The following is a 13,471-nucleotide window of genomic DNA, read 5'->3' as shown; positions in this document are numbered from 1 at the left end:
AGGAACTGGGTGAGCACGCTCAGAGGAAACATTCCCCCGTGCTCCCAGCACTGCCATAAAGAATGCCGGCCTTCTGAAACTTGCAAGCAAGTCTTAGAGGGTTTTTCTCCCTGACCGACTTTATGGTATCATTCCCACCATACTGGAGAGAGCAAATCTTTTTCTGTTTGGTGGTGAAAGCAGCTTGGGGAGCGTCACTGAAGTGCAGCACTTTTTTAACCTCAGGTCTAAAGTGCCACCGGTCCTACCGTGGAATACATCCTTCCTCAGGCTTTCAGCAAACGGAAAGGATGCAACAAACCCACCCCACTAAGACGTCCTGCGCTTTTTTTATCTTCCCTGGAAGGTGGGGACAGGACCCTGCTGGGCGATCTGTGCCACCTGCCTGGGAGCCAAGATGGTGCCTTTACATTCCAGGCTAAGGACTTACCTTCTTTTTTTTCCTTTTCAGCGACTTTAGAGCCATCCTTAGGGAGGCTGGTTAAGCTGGTTTACTGCACAGCTGGTCGCCAGTGGAGGGAAACGGTAAGCTCCGCTATCGCCTTTGGTGTTTACTTGTTACCTTGTCGCTCGTTTGAGTGATCTTACCATGCCCCAGCAAGCAGAAGCTATCACGCCACTTTAGGCCTTGGTCTAATAGTCATGCAAAGCAATATTGAAAGTCATTCTGAGATCTGGAACAGGCCCCAATGTGCATTTTATAAAAGTGCATCTTGGCTGCTCTTTATCTTTGTATGGGTGTTTTTCCCGTTTCTCCAGACTGTTGAAGCTCTGAAAGGTGCCGATGAGCTGCTCTCCCTCAGTTTGCTCCTTTGCCTTTGGGAGTGCGGTTCATGTTTTCTTCATGGCTTTGCAGAGGAGAAAATCCATGAATACACCACCTTGCTTTTTTCACCTAAGCTAATTTCAGAAACTGCCTCCTTTAACTTAGACATGAAACTCTTCTTAAGCTCTTTGTGCACTTGTAGAAAAGCGGGGTGGGGTGGGGGGTGGGGGATGGGGGTGTCTTCCGGAAGTGCCCGCAAAAGAGCCTTTAGGAGACCCTGTCCCTTGACTCACATGTGGGGTAGTGAAGAGTCTGAGAAAGTCACGGGTGTTTTGGTGTTCACCAAAGCAGGTTTTCATTTAGGTTTTTTTTTTGTTTTTTCTTATTTTCTTTTTTATCTTATGTAGCTTATGTCACCAGGTAGTGACAGCCCGGGGGTGACAGGAGGGGACAGCAGGCAATGGCAGCCTGGGGGTGACAGGACCTCAGGCGCCAGATCATGGGCTGCGAGAGGCTGAAGGCAACTCACTGCGACCTGCAGGTCACCAGCGCCCAGACCATGGAAGGTGCGTGGGGGCGGCGGGCGTGGGATGCGGGGACCAGCCGGCTGGCAGTGGCGCAGGTGGCCAGTGAGGTGGTTGGGCCGCGGCCGGCAGCGGTGACTTGTGCTGGGGCCTCAGAGCTGCTCTTCCGTGGTTGTGCGCTGGCAGCTGGCGTCAGGGCTGTGTGCGCAGCCAGGCACAGCAGCGTACGGGGTCAATGTGCGACACCGCGCGTGGAAGAGGTTTGGTTTCTGGGACCCTTCTAGGTAAAACGATAAGGAAATGTGGGACAATGCCTTGTAATCACAATCCTGCCAGATTTCTTTGAAAGCCGGCAGAGAAGGCTGAACGTGATAGAAAAGGAGTGGGTGGCTAATTTGAAGGGGAAAAGAAGTGGGTTTGGTGACTGAAATTTGTCTTCAGCTACTTTTACTCCACCGCATTGGAAAAGTGGTGCTTGGCTGCTGCAGAAACTGCTCAGTAGCAACGTTTGGGATCAAGAGTGTATCTGTGAGTGACAATCTATGCAGATCCTGGAAAGCCATCTTGTAGACGAGTGTTCTGTCTAAAGTATACTTGGCATTACTTGCTAATACAGCTTCTTTGCTACACCAAAGACATTTTCATTCAGACGCTATTGGGCATCATTTCTTCTTTTCTTTCAAAGGGTGCATTTTTGTCCTGGTACTGCGTGTTAAACGGTGTCAGTGCAATACTGAAGTTTTATGGCAGATCACTTATGGTGAATATACCTAAAAATGTTCTTCGAGAAGCCCTAAGTTCTTTTGAATCTCAGAAATGGTGCTTGATTCTCAGAGATGGTAATGGTTTCGTATTACTCAGTGTGCTGTTTCAGTTTGGTAATCTACCGTCCGGCAAAGCTTGCATGTGATTGAAGACTTTGGGATATGACAGAAATAAAAGACTTGGAAACCGTTTCCATTCCTTAAACATTCAAATTTTATCGGGTGTTTTGTTTTGTTTTTTCTTTTTTTCCTGTGGTTCTGTGACATTCCCACAACAGTCTTTTCTTTACAATGTGTACTCATAAGTTTTTTCCCTCTTCCTGTTTGATGTATTAAAACTTAAACAGAATGACATGTCTGCTGCGGTAACTGTAACTTTGGCCCTAGCCTTTCAAGTGGTTGGACCTAAACACGCTGTTTACCTGCAGATAGGTAAAGTATGTTCAGGAGAGTATCTGTGAGGAGACTTAACAGCACGGTGTTAGGGGTCTTGGGGGTGTTACGGGGTCGCGTGTCATACGGCGGTAGAGATAGACATGCAGGTAGAGGCAGACGTACAGGTTGTGACACAGATACTTACTGGAACTTCTGTAAGGGTGTCTTCCCTGTGGAAATGCAAAAATCCCCCAGTGGTTGTCAGAGCAAAGCTAAGGAATACATTTCAGTGTCATACACGTGTATGCCAGATTTTGGGGTTTTATACATAACCGTGAATTTCCGTTTTTATTGAACAGCATCTACGTGCTTAGTCACCTTCAGAGACGAAGGAAAGAACTCGGCCAGGATGTTCTGCCTAAAGGGGGTTCTTGGAGATCTTCCCTGTGGAGATACGGTCGTGGGTTTTATAACTTGGTGCAGGAGTCCTGACTAAATGGTGACGAGATCTTGGAAAGACCTTTCAGTGAACCTTGAGTGAAGATGGCCAATTGTTCAGATTTTTCCGGGCCGCGTGATCACGGAAATCTCGTAATAGAAGCAATGCTAATAGAAGCTAAAAGTAAACAGGATTTTACACATCACTGGGGGAAAAAAGAAAAAGAGATGGTGGACTCTTTTTGAAGATGGTGGGAAGGCAAAATGGATGGTTGGGATGTGTTTGAAAAGGTGGGAGGTGGGGTGGGGATGTCCTCTGCCGTGCTCGCTATTATAGAGACATGTTCTAGGGTTTTGTAAGCTAACAGGAGCAAAAGCAATGTAAGTTAGATCAGGAAAGAACCTCATGTTTTAGCAGACTCTGCTTTAGTGACTTTAGAGACCTTTTTGCTGTTGGCATTAAAACGATTCCAAAAAAATGGAAAAGATTTTGCTGCTTGTGTTTGACTATCAGACCTGAAGATTTCTGGAAAGGTACCGTGAGATGATGAAAGCATGACGCTGTGTGTAAAATGTTGCTTTTCTATCTGTAAAGGGATTCCCTGAAGTGCTACGTCACGACATGTTAATATCACTCTTACGAACTGACTGATGCTTTCTCTGTATTGATGTTGTTTCCAGAATACGCCGATGATAATGCCCTGATTCCGGGGAACTCATCGGTAACTGTTAGGGGAGTCCCTGTTAGAGGAGTTAAAGCTACCGGCAAAACAGACCTTGGGTAAGTAGCCATAACGCGTTGTATCCTGTGGGAGGGGTTTCAGTGTGTTCACCTTCTTTGAGGCTGTTGGTTTACGGAGGCATTCAGGTTGTATCTTTCTTGTTAAAGCTGCTGTTAAATTTTGTTGTGACAGGGCAGATTTGAAGGTATCTGTCCCAAAGCAGACTTAGATTTTTCAGCCCGCTGGGACGTGGCATTCAAGCTCCAACAGTGGTAACTGTTCAGATGTTTGAATTGGGTTTGTTCTTGGGCTTGGTTTTTCTGAGAGTCAAGTTCTCCATCCTGTTTCCTCTATGCAGAGAGATCCCTTATTGTATGCTTTTGCTTGTATTGCTTTTAGAGTAAACGGAGAGACACATTGCAGTGTGAACTGGTGATTTGTTCCCATCTGCCAGCAGTCCGAGTCTCCGTGTTTGACTGCTTCCTTTGTTTGGGGGAGGGGGGCAGGGTATTCTTACACCCCAAAGGGGGGTGTGTGTGTGTGTGGGCTGCATGCTGTCTCCAGAGGAAAGACTGAGAGTGGCCAGCTGGCAAACCGTGCAAACAAGAAGTTTCATTCTTAAGTGCTTCCTATTAGATTCCTAAAGACAATGTCTATGTCGGGCAAGAGAAAAAGAACAACATCCTAAAGCGTATTGCCTTTTGTGCCAGGACGGTGAAGGAACAGTTGATCTTTTCCAAACCTGAAGCTCAGAAAGCAGTTGAGCACTTTCCCAAATGTTAGTAGTTACCTTTCTAAGTTTGATTTCACCCTAAGCTGCTCTCTGTGCTCCAGGTATTACTGCTGTATTCCTCAGATTTATGGAGGACAGAGAATCTGATTACAATTGCAGATACTCAAATGTAAGCCTGACTACAGCATTATCGCTGTCATCGATGTATTCGTACAGTCCAGTTCTGTATCAGCTGCATCAGCATGGTTTGAATGGTCATGTTTTCAAGGCTTCTTCAAGACAGACCTCTCCTCCACCATTAGTAGATATTACTGACTTGTGGTTTTGCCGTGTCTTTCTAATGTTAGTTCTCAATAAATAGAGTGTACTGGCGAGTTACAGCGTGTCTCAAACAAACAGTACAGCAGCATCCTAGTACCCATGAAGCATCTGCAAGCAAAACCCCCTGAATTTATGTGGCTCTCCTGTAAGCCTTGGGCATATTACTGCAGTAGGTGTTGCAGTGCTTTCAGGCGCTACCAAGACTTTCTGGATGCCACAGCACTGTGCTTCTAAACATGGCCTGGTTTGGGGGGTTAATTTAGGTGGGGATGCTTAGTGCTGTCTTGTCAGTATAGCCTCCATTTCTGGTTGGATGGCACCCTCTCCTGGTGTTGGAATGCTGCCCTAAAATGAGAGGCTAGGCGCCACTAGCATCAAAGATCCAAGAAATACCTGCACGTGGGGGTAAGGGATGAATGCCGCTGCTCTCCTGAAGTTGCAAATGGATCGGGCAGGTTAGCTTTCTATTCCTTCAGCTGGAAACATTGTGGAAACAACTGGTAGAGTCGTTAGTGTTTGGGAATGATGAACACATGGTGTCATGGTGGAGAGGCCTTCAGAAATGCGTTAGTCACCTTGTAGTATCTTCCTCAAGGCAAATGGATGGAGAAACCATGGTGCGGTAATCTAAAGCGTTTCCTCGCACTTCCTCATGTTCAGGAGGTACGTGGCTGTACTTGCGAGCCTGGTGGTGGTGTAGCAGTGGCAGGAAGTATGAGCCTTTCTATTTGTGCAGGACTTGCGCAGCAGCCTTTGGGTTGCCCCTGCTCGTGGGACGCTTTGGATGAGGTATGAATTGTTTGTTAACTGATGGACGGTTGCATGTTTGATTCATGAGTAGCATGCAGGTACAGACCAATGAGTATGTGGAATCTCGGCAAGGGCTTGTGTGTTATAAGTGTTTCCTAAAATATTGTAGCATGTTCAAGATGATCTTAAAGCAAATTCAGGTAATCCAGGCTTTTTTTCTTATTTTTTTAACACAGGCCTCCTCGACCACAGAAAATCCTTGGAACTGCTTTCAGGTGATGTTTCTACTGCTATTTGTAGTCGCTTTAGGCTAAGTATGGTAGGTACCTGAACACAGTGCTTGGGCTTCCACAAAGAAACAGTTTTCTACAGACAACTGTTCTTGTTTTGTCAGGGGAGTGTAGAAACCAAAGTGCTCTATCTGGTACCTGTTTGTGATAGTGGGGCTATACAGATTGCCTGAAGGTGCCTTCATATTTGGATGGCTGACTATTTAAGAACAGAAAAGTGTAGCACAGTCTTCATAGTTTTGAGACTTAGAGAACAGAATGAAAATATCTGAGGACTTCTTCTTGCACTGCTGTATTCTGTATCTTAGAGTAATTGGGGACAAAGAAGGAATGAGATTTGGGGTTTTATTTCAGTTGCACTGAATGTACCAGGAGAGCACACTTTAAGTATAGAAATAAATTTTCATATTCATAAGACTACCGGAACACAGTGTTTTGGTGTTCAGGTTTTATAAACTGTTTTCACGGCTTTATGTAGGTTACGAGTGCTTTATTTTAAGTTCTGATCATCTTTTTTTCTTCTTCTAGAACTCAAACTGAGCCAGCGAGTAGAACATCAAAAGAGGTATGTAAAGACACAAGCTGAAACTTTTTTCTACATGCTGCACCTAAGTCTTAAGAAATGTAGCCTTGTACTAATTCTTTTATATATATAAAATATAAATGTTTTATATATAATATTTGTAATATATATAGAAACATATTTTCCAGTGTATGCTGTAAATCCAATGTATTTGATTCAGCATAGTGAAAACTGAGCAATGCCAACTTTTGCGCGGTTCTAATGTCAATAATGGTATTTGTGCCTAGTAACGCATTGCATTTCGTACTGACTAGGCTAGAATATTTCTTGTATGACTGTGTGTTGTACAGATAATGTAGGCTCGTTTTTAGAGCTTGCAGGTTCAAGGTTTGCACCACTGAACTTGGTGCCACTCTTCAGTACACCACCACTTTGAATTTACATTTGGAAAAGGGGCAGCATTTTTCTTCAGCTCAGAAAACACTGTCGTTCTGCCGCTAAGACATGAATAAGTAACTCGAGGAGATACTTGACTGGTAATGGCCTAGATCTCCATTTGGCCCTTGGGTGGAATGCTACGTGCAACAATGCATTTCAAAATAGCCCTCATAGTACAAACATTACTTTGTGGTGTTTTTTTGGTTTCCATCTGTAAGTATAACTGCTTTTTCTTCACTGGAATGGTGTGAGGCATTACACGACCTCTAGGTCACGGGATCTGATCACTTTGTAAGCTCTTAGGATAACTTAACCTAGAAATTCATGAACTTGGGGTCTAATGAAAGTAAATGAAAGACAGCGCAAAAACCATACTGCGTTCATGAACTATACCTGTGTGCATTTAATAAATGCTGAGCTATTAACTGATTAATTTATAAACTACACTGACAATGTTTCCTGTAGTGACACTTCCTTCTCAAATAAATGGAAATATTTTTTTTTAGATCCTTTTGAGCTGAAAATGGACAGCTTCCTTAACCCTCCGTCTTTTAAGCAGTTGTGAGCATTTGACAAGGGTCCCCCTCTGAGGTATCCTGAGCGATAGACTGATCTCAAGAGGGGTTGGTTACTTTAGTTTCTTCCCATTAACAACGTAGGCACACTTCAGCTGTTTAAGGTTTGGACTTTGTTTTGAACAAATACAAATTCCACTGGCTTGGAGGTGGCTCTTTCAGTGACGCTCAGAGGATATAGCGCAGGCTTTCATACAGCAGTAGGGGTGAACTCTTGCTATGTTCTGATTGTATGTAGAACTTGAATATGTGTTTAATTTTTCTGAATAGACTGGCGACACTTCCGCACCTCTTTCTCCGGCCCAGCTTATTAAAGTATGCTTAGATGTATTTTCTTGTGAAATAGTGTTTTTAAACCTTACGCTTGTGCTCTCTAGCTGGATAACTGCTGTAATATGAGCAAAACGTTAGTTGTTAATAACTCAGAGTGTTTCTCCTAACTTTAAAATGTGCATATACTTTGATACTATCCTGTACAGAGTAGTTTCCAGCTTGGGAAGATGGAAGGGGAGCACCTTATTGGCCTCAGTGTAATGCTGCAGGATTACTCATCCGCAAGACACAAAGAAGCAGCACTTCAGAAGCTGTTTACCATTTTTCATACGACCCGTAAATTCTTCATTGGAAACTAACACAATTTTTACAGAAAAATTTAATTGGCTGTAAGTTATGGACATTGCTGGGGCCTTTGCAACAGCCAGAACAGACGTGTTTCTGGAACATGTACAATTGCATGGCGGTTATTGCATTTCTAGTCATTACCTAACCCTACGTTAGGTATGACCTAACCCTAAGTCTGAATGTTAACACATAACCGTAAGTCTTCACGCTACGACTTAACCCTATGACTTAACCCTAAAACCTAACACTAAGACTTAACCTTAAGACTTAACCCTAAGACTCAACCTTAAAACATAACCATAAGACTTAACCTTAAGGCTCATCCTTGAGATTTATCCCTGAGAGTTAACCCTAATATTAACCCTAAGACTTAACCTTAAGATTTAAGCTTGGGACTTAACGTTAAGACTTAACCTTAAGACTAAAATTTAAAAGTTAATGTTAAGACTTAAACCCTAAGACTTAACATTAAGACTTAAGTTTAACACTTAAACTTAAGACATAATTTTAAGACTTAACCCTAAGACTTAACTATGAGACTTAACCCTGAGATTTAGCCATAGGACTTAATCTTAAGTCTCAACCCTAAGGCTTAAGGTTAAGTTTTAACCTTAAGCCTTAACCTTAAAACTCAACCCTGAGAATTAACCGTGAAACTTATCCATAAGACTTATCCCTAAAACTTAAAACTGAGACTTAAACCTAAGATTTAACCTTAAGACTTAGCCCTAAAACATAGCCCTGAGACATATCCTTGAGCTTTAACCTTGATACTTAATCCTGAGACTTAGCCCTAAGACTTATCCCCAAGACATAACTCTAAGGCTTAACCCTAAGACTTAACCTTAAGGCTCAACCTTAAGACTTAACATTAAGACTTAACCCTGAGACTTAACCATAAGACTTATCCTCAAGATTGTACTCTAAGACTTAACCCTAAGACTTAAAATGAAGACTTAACCCTAAGACTCAATCGATGAGATGTAAACTTAAGGCTTAACCTTTAGGAATTAACCCCGACACTTAACCTTAAGGCTTAACCCTAAGACTTAAGCTTAAGACTTCAATTTAAGACTTCACATTAAGACTTAACCCTAAGACATAATCCTGAGACTTAAACCTGAGACTTAACCCTAAGACTTAACCTAAAGTTTAACATCAAAACTTAACCCTAAGACTGAATCCAAAGACACAACCTTACCACGTAACCCTGAGACTTAACCTTGAGACTTTACCTTGAAATTTAACCCTGGGATTTAACCCTAAGTCTTAATGCTAAGACTTAACTTGAAGATGTACCATTAAGACTTAACCTTAAGACTTAACCTTAAGATTGACACTCAAAACTAAACCCTAAGACTTAACCCTATGACTTAAACTTAAGGTTAAACATTAAGACAAAACTTGAAGACTTAATTCAAAGACTTATCCCTAAGACTCAACACTGAGACTTAAACCTAAGATTTAAGACTTAACCCTAAGACTTAGCCCCAAGACTTAAGTCTAAGACTTCGACTTATGAATGAAACTTTAGACTTAACCCTAAGACTCAATCCATAAGACTTCACCTTAAGACTTAACCCTAAGACTTAACCTTAAAATTTAACCCTAAGACTGAACCCTAAAATATAACTTTGAAGACTTAACAATAAGACTGAACATTAAGACACAACCTTACGACTTATACCCTGAGACCTAACCTTGAGACTTAACACTGAGATTTAACCCTAAGACTTAACTTTAAGATGTAACATTCGGACTTAACCTTGAAACTTAACCCTAAGTCTCAACCTTAAGAAGTAACTTTAAGACTTAACCCTGAGAATTAACTCTAAGACTTAAACTTAATAATTCACGCTCAGATATAACCCTCAGACTTAAACTTAAGAAATAACCCGAAGACTTAACCTTAATGTTTAACTTTAAGACGTAACCTTAAGACTTAACCCTAAACTTAACCCTAAGAGTTAACCTTAAGTGTTGACCTTACAGATTTAACCCTAAAAGTTAACCTTAGGACTTAAATTTTAAGACTTAACCCTAAGACTCAACCCCAAGACTTAACTCTAAAGAGTTAACCCTAAGACTTCAACTTGTGATTTAAACTTTGGACTTAACCATAAGACTTAAAGCTACGATTTAACATTACAATTTAACCCTAAGCCGTAACCCTAAGGCTTAAGGTTAAGTTTTAACCTTAAGACTCAACCCTGAGAATTAGTCGTGAAATTTATCCATAAGACTTATCCCTAAAACTTAAAACTGAGACTTAAACCTAAGATTTAACCTTAAGACTTAGCCCTAAAACATAGCCCTGAGACATATCCTTGAGCTTTAACCTTGATACTTAATCCTGAGACTTAGCCCTAAGACTTATCCCCAAGACATAACTCTAAGGCTTAACCCTAAGACTTAACCTTAAGGCTCAACCTTAAGACTTAACATTAAGACTTAACCCTGAGACTTAACCATAAGACTTATCCTCAAGATTGTACTCTAAGACTTAACCCTAAGACTTAAAATGAAGACTTAACCCTAAGACTCAATCGATGAGATGTAAACTTAAGACTTAACCTTTAGGAATTAACCCCGACACTTAACCTTAAGGCTTAACCCTAAGACTTAAGCTTAAGACTTCAATTTAAGACTTCACATTAAGACTTAACCCTAAGACATAATCCTGAGACTTAAACCTGAGACTTAACCCTAAGACTTAACCTAAAGTTTAACGTCAAAACTTAACCCTAAGACTGAATCCTAAGACACAACCTTACCACGTAACCCTGAGACTTAACCTTGAGACTTTACCTTGAAATTTAACCCTGGGATTTAACCCTAAGTCTTAATGCTAAGACTTAACTTGAAGATGTACCATTAAGACTTAACCTTAAGACTTAACCTTAAGATTTACACTCAAAACTAAACCCTAAGACTTAACCCTATGACTTAAACTTAAGGTTAAACATTAAGACAAAACTGGAAGACTTAATTCAAAGACTTATCCCTAAGACTCAACACTGAGACTTAAACCTAAGATTTAAGACTTAACCCTAAGACTTAGCCCCAAGACTTAAGTCTAAGACTTCAACTTATGAATGAGACTTTAGACTTAGCCCTAAGACTCAATCCATAAGACTTCACCTTAAGACTTAACCCTAAGACTTAACCTTAAAATTTAACCCTAAGACGGAACCCTAAAATATAACTTTTAAGACTTAACAATAAGACTGAACATTAAGACACAACCTCACGACTTATACCCTGAGACCTAACCTTGAGACTTAACACTGAGATTTAACCCTAAGGCTTAACTTTAAGATGTAACATTCGGACTTAACCTTGAAACTTAACCCTAAGTCTCAACCTTAAGAAGTAACTTTAAGACTTAACCCTGAGAATTAACTCTAAGACTTCAACTTAATAATTCACGCTCAGATATAACCCTCAGACTTAAACTTAAGAAATAACCCTAAGACTTAACCTTAATATTTAACTTTAAGAAGTAACCTTAAGACTTAACCCTAAACTTAACCCTAAGAGTTAACCTTAAGTGTTGACCTTACAGATTTAACCCTAAGAGTTAACCTTAGGACTTAAATTTTAAGACTTCACCCCAAGACTTAACTCTAAAGAGTTAACCCTAAGACTTCAACTTGTGATTTAAACTTTGGACTTAACCCTAAGACTTAAAGCTACGATTTAACGTTACGATTTAACCCTAAGCCGTAAGCCTAAGACTTAAGGTTAAGTTTTAACCTTAAGACTCAACCCTGAGACTTAATCGTGAAATTTATCCATAAGACTTATCCCTAAAACTTAAAACTGAGACTTAAAGCTAAGATTTAACCTTAAGACTTAGCCCTAAAACGTAGCCCTGAGACATATCCTTGAGCTTTAACCTTGATACTTAATCCTGAGACTTAGCCCTAAGACCTATCCCCAAGACATAACTCTAAGGCTTAACCCTAAGACTTAACCTTAAGGCTCAACCTTAAGACTTAACCCTGAGACTTAACCATAAGACTTATCCTCAAGATTGTACTCTAAGACTTAACCCTAAGACTTAAAATGAAGACTTAACCCTAAGACTCAATCGATGAGATGTAAACTTAAGACTTAACCTTTAGGAATTAACCCCGACACTTAACCTTAAGGCTTAACCCTAAGACTTAAGCTTAAGACTTCAATTTAAGACTTCACATTAAGACTTAACCCTAAGACATAATCCTGAGACTTAAACCTGAGACTTAACCCTAAGACTTAACCTAAAGTTTAACGTCAAAACTTAACCCTAAGACTGAATCCTAAGACACAACCTTACCACGTAACCCTGAGACTTAACCTTGAGACTTTACCTTGAAATTTAACCCTGGGATTTAACCCTAAGTCTTAATGCTAAGACTTAACTTGAAGATGTACCATTAAGACTTAACCGTAAGACTCAAGTTTGAATCTCAACCCTGAGACTTAACCTTAAGACTTAATCCTAAAACTTAACCCTAAGACTTAACCTTAAAACTTAATCATAAAGCTTAAAACTAAGACTTAACCTTAAGAGTTATATTTTAAGTCTTAACCCAAAGACTTATCCCTAAGACTTAACACTGACACTTATCCCTAAGAGTTAACATTAAGACTTAATTGTAAGACTTAACCCTGAGACTTAACCCTAAGAATTAACCCTAAGAGTTAACCTTAAGACTTAACCTTAAGAAGTAACCATCACACTTAACCCTAAGACTTAACCCTAACATTTAACTCTATGAATTATATCTAAGACTTAAGACTGAGACTTAACTCTAAGACTTAACCCTAAGTCTTAACCTTAAGATTTAACCTCTAAGATTTAACCTTACATCTTAAACGTAATACTTAAATTTAAGACTTAACCTTGAGAACTAAACCTAAGACTTAACACTGAGAATTTACCCTGATACTTAAACCTAAGATTTATCTTAACACCTCAGCCTAAGATTTAACCCTAAGACTTATATTAAAGACTTCACACTGAGACTTAAACCTAAGACTTAACCTTTACAGACTTAACGCTATGACTTGAGCCTAAGACATATCCCTGAGACTTATCCTTGAGACTTAACCTTAAGACGTAACCCTATGACTTAACCGTAAAACTTAACCCCAAGATTTTACCTTAAGATTTAACCTTAAGATTAACCCTAAGACTGAACCCCAAGACTTAATCCTAAGATTTAACCTTCAGAATTAATCTTAATACTTAACCATAAGACTTAACCCTAAGATTCAAACTTAAGACTTAGCCCTAAGACTTAACCATAAGGCTCAACCTTAAGACTTAACGTAAAGACTGAACCATAAGAGTTAACCTTAAGATTTAACGCTAGAACTTAACCTTAAGATTGAACCTTAAGACTTAACCGTAAGACTCAATCCATAAGAAGTCAACTTAAGACTTAACCTCAATACTTAAACCTAAGACTTAACCCTACGACATAATCTTGAGACTTACCCCTGAGACTTAACCCTGAGATTTAACCTTAAGACTTAACCTTTAGACTAAACCCTAAGACTTAATATTGGGCATTAAATTTAAGACTTAACCTTTGAGACTTAACCCTAAGGCTTAATGCTGAGACTTAAGATTAAGATTTA

The 13,471-nt window shown here is 40.1% G+C and overlaps 1 long non-coding RNA gene across 1 annotated transcript; it reads right to left on the bottom strand.

Annotated features, from left to right (window-relative positions):
* Positions 1-8,095: 8,095 nt before the first annotated feature.
* LOC308057429 lies at positions 8,096-13,138 on the bottom strand. The gene is made up of 3 exons (XR_013925270.1): positions 13,109-13,138; positions 8,335-8,386; positions 8,096-8,113 (listed from the first exon to the last, which is right to left on the bottom strand). It is a non-coding gene; the product is annotated as an uncharacterized lncRNA (long non-coding RNA).
* Positions 13,139-13,471: the final 333 nt, after the last annotated feature.

This window comes from Falco punctatus, assembly GCF_963210335.1.
Source record: "Falco punctatus genome assembly, contig: scaffold_91, whole genome shotgun sequence".
Taxonomy (NCBI): domain Eukaryota; kingdom Metazoa; phylum Chordata; class Aves; order Falconiformes; family Falconidae; genus Falco; species Falco punctatus.
Note: the sequence above shows the minus strand (reverse complement) of the source record. Positions and strands in the feature narration are given on the sequence as shown.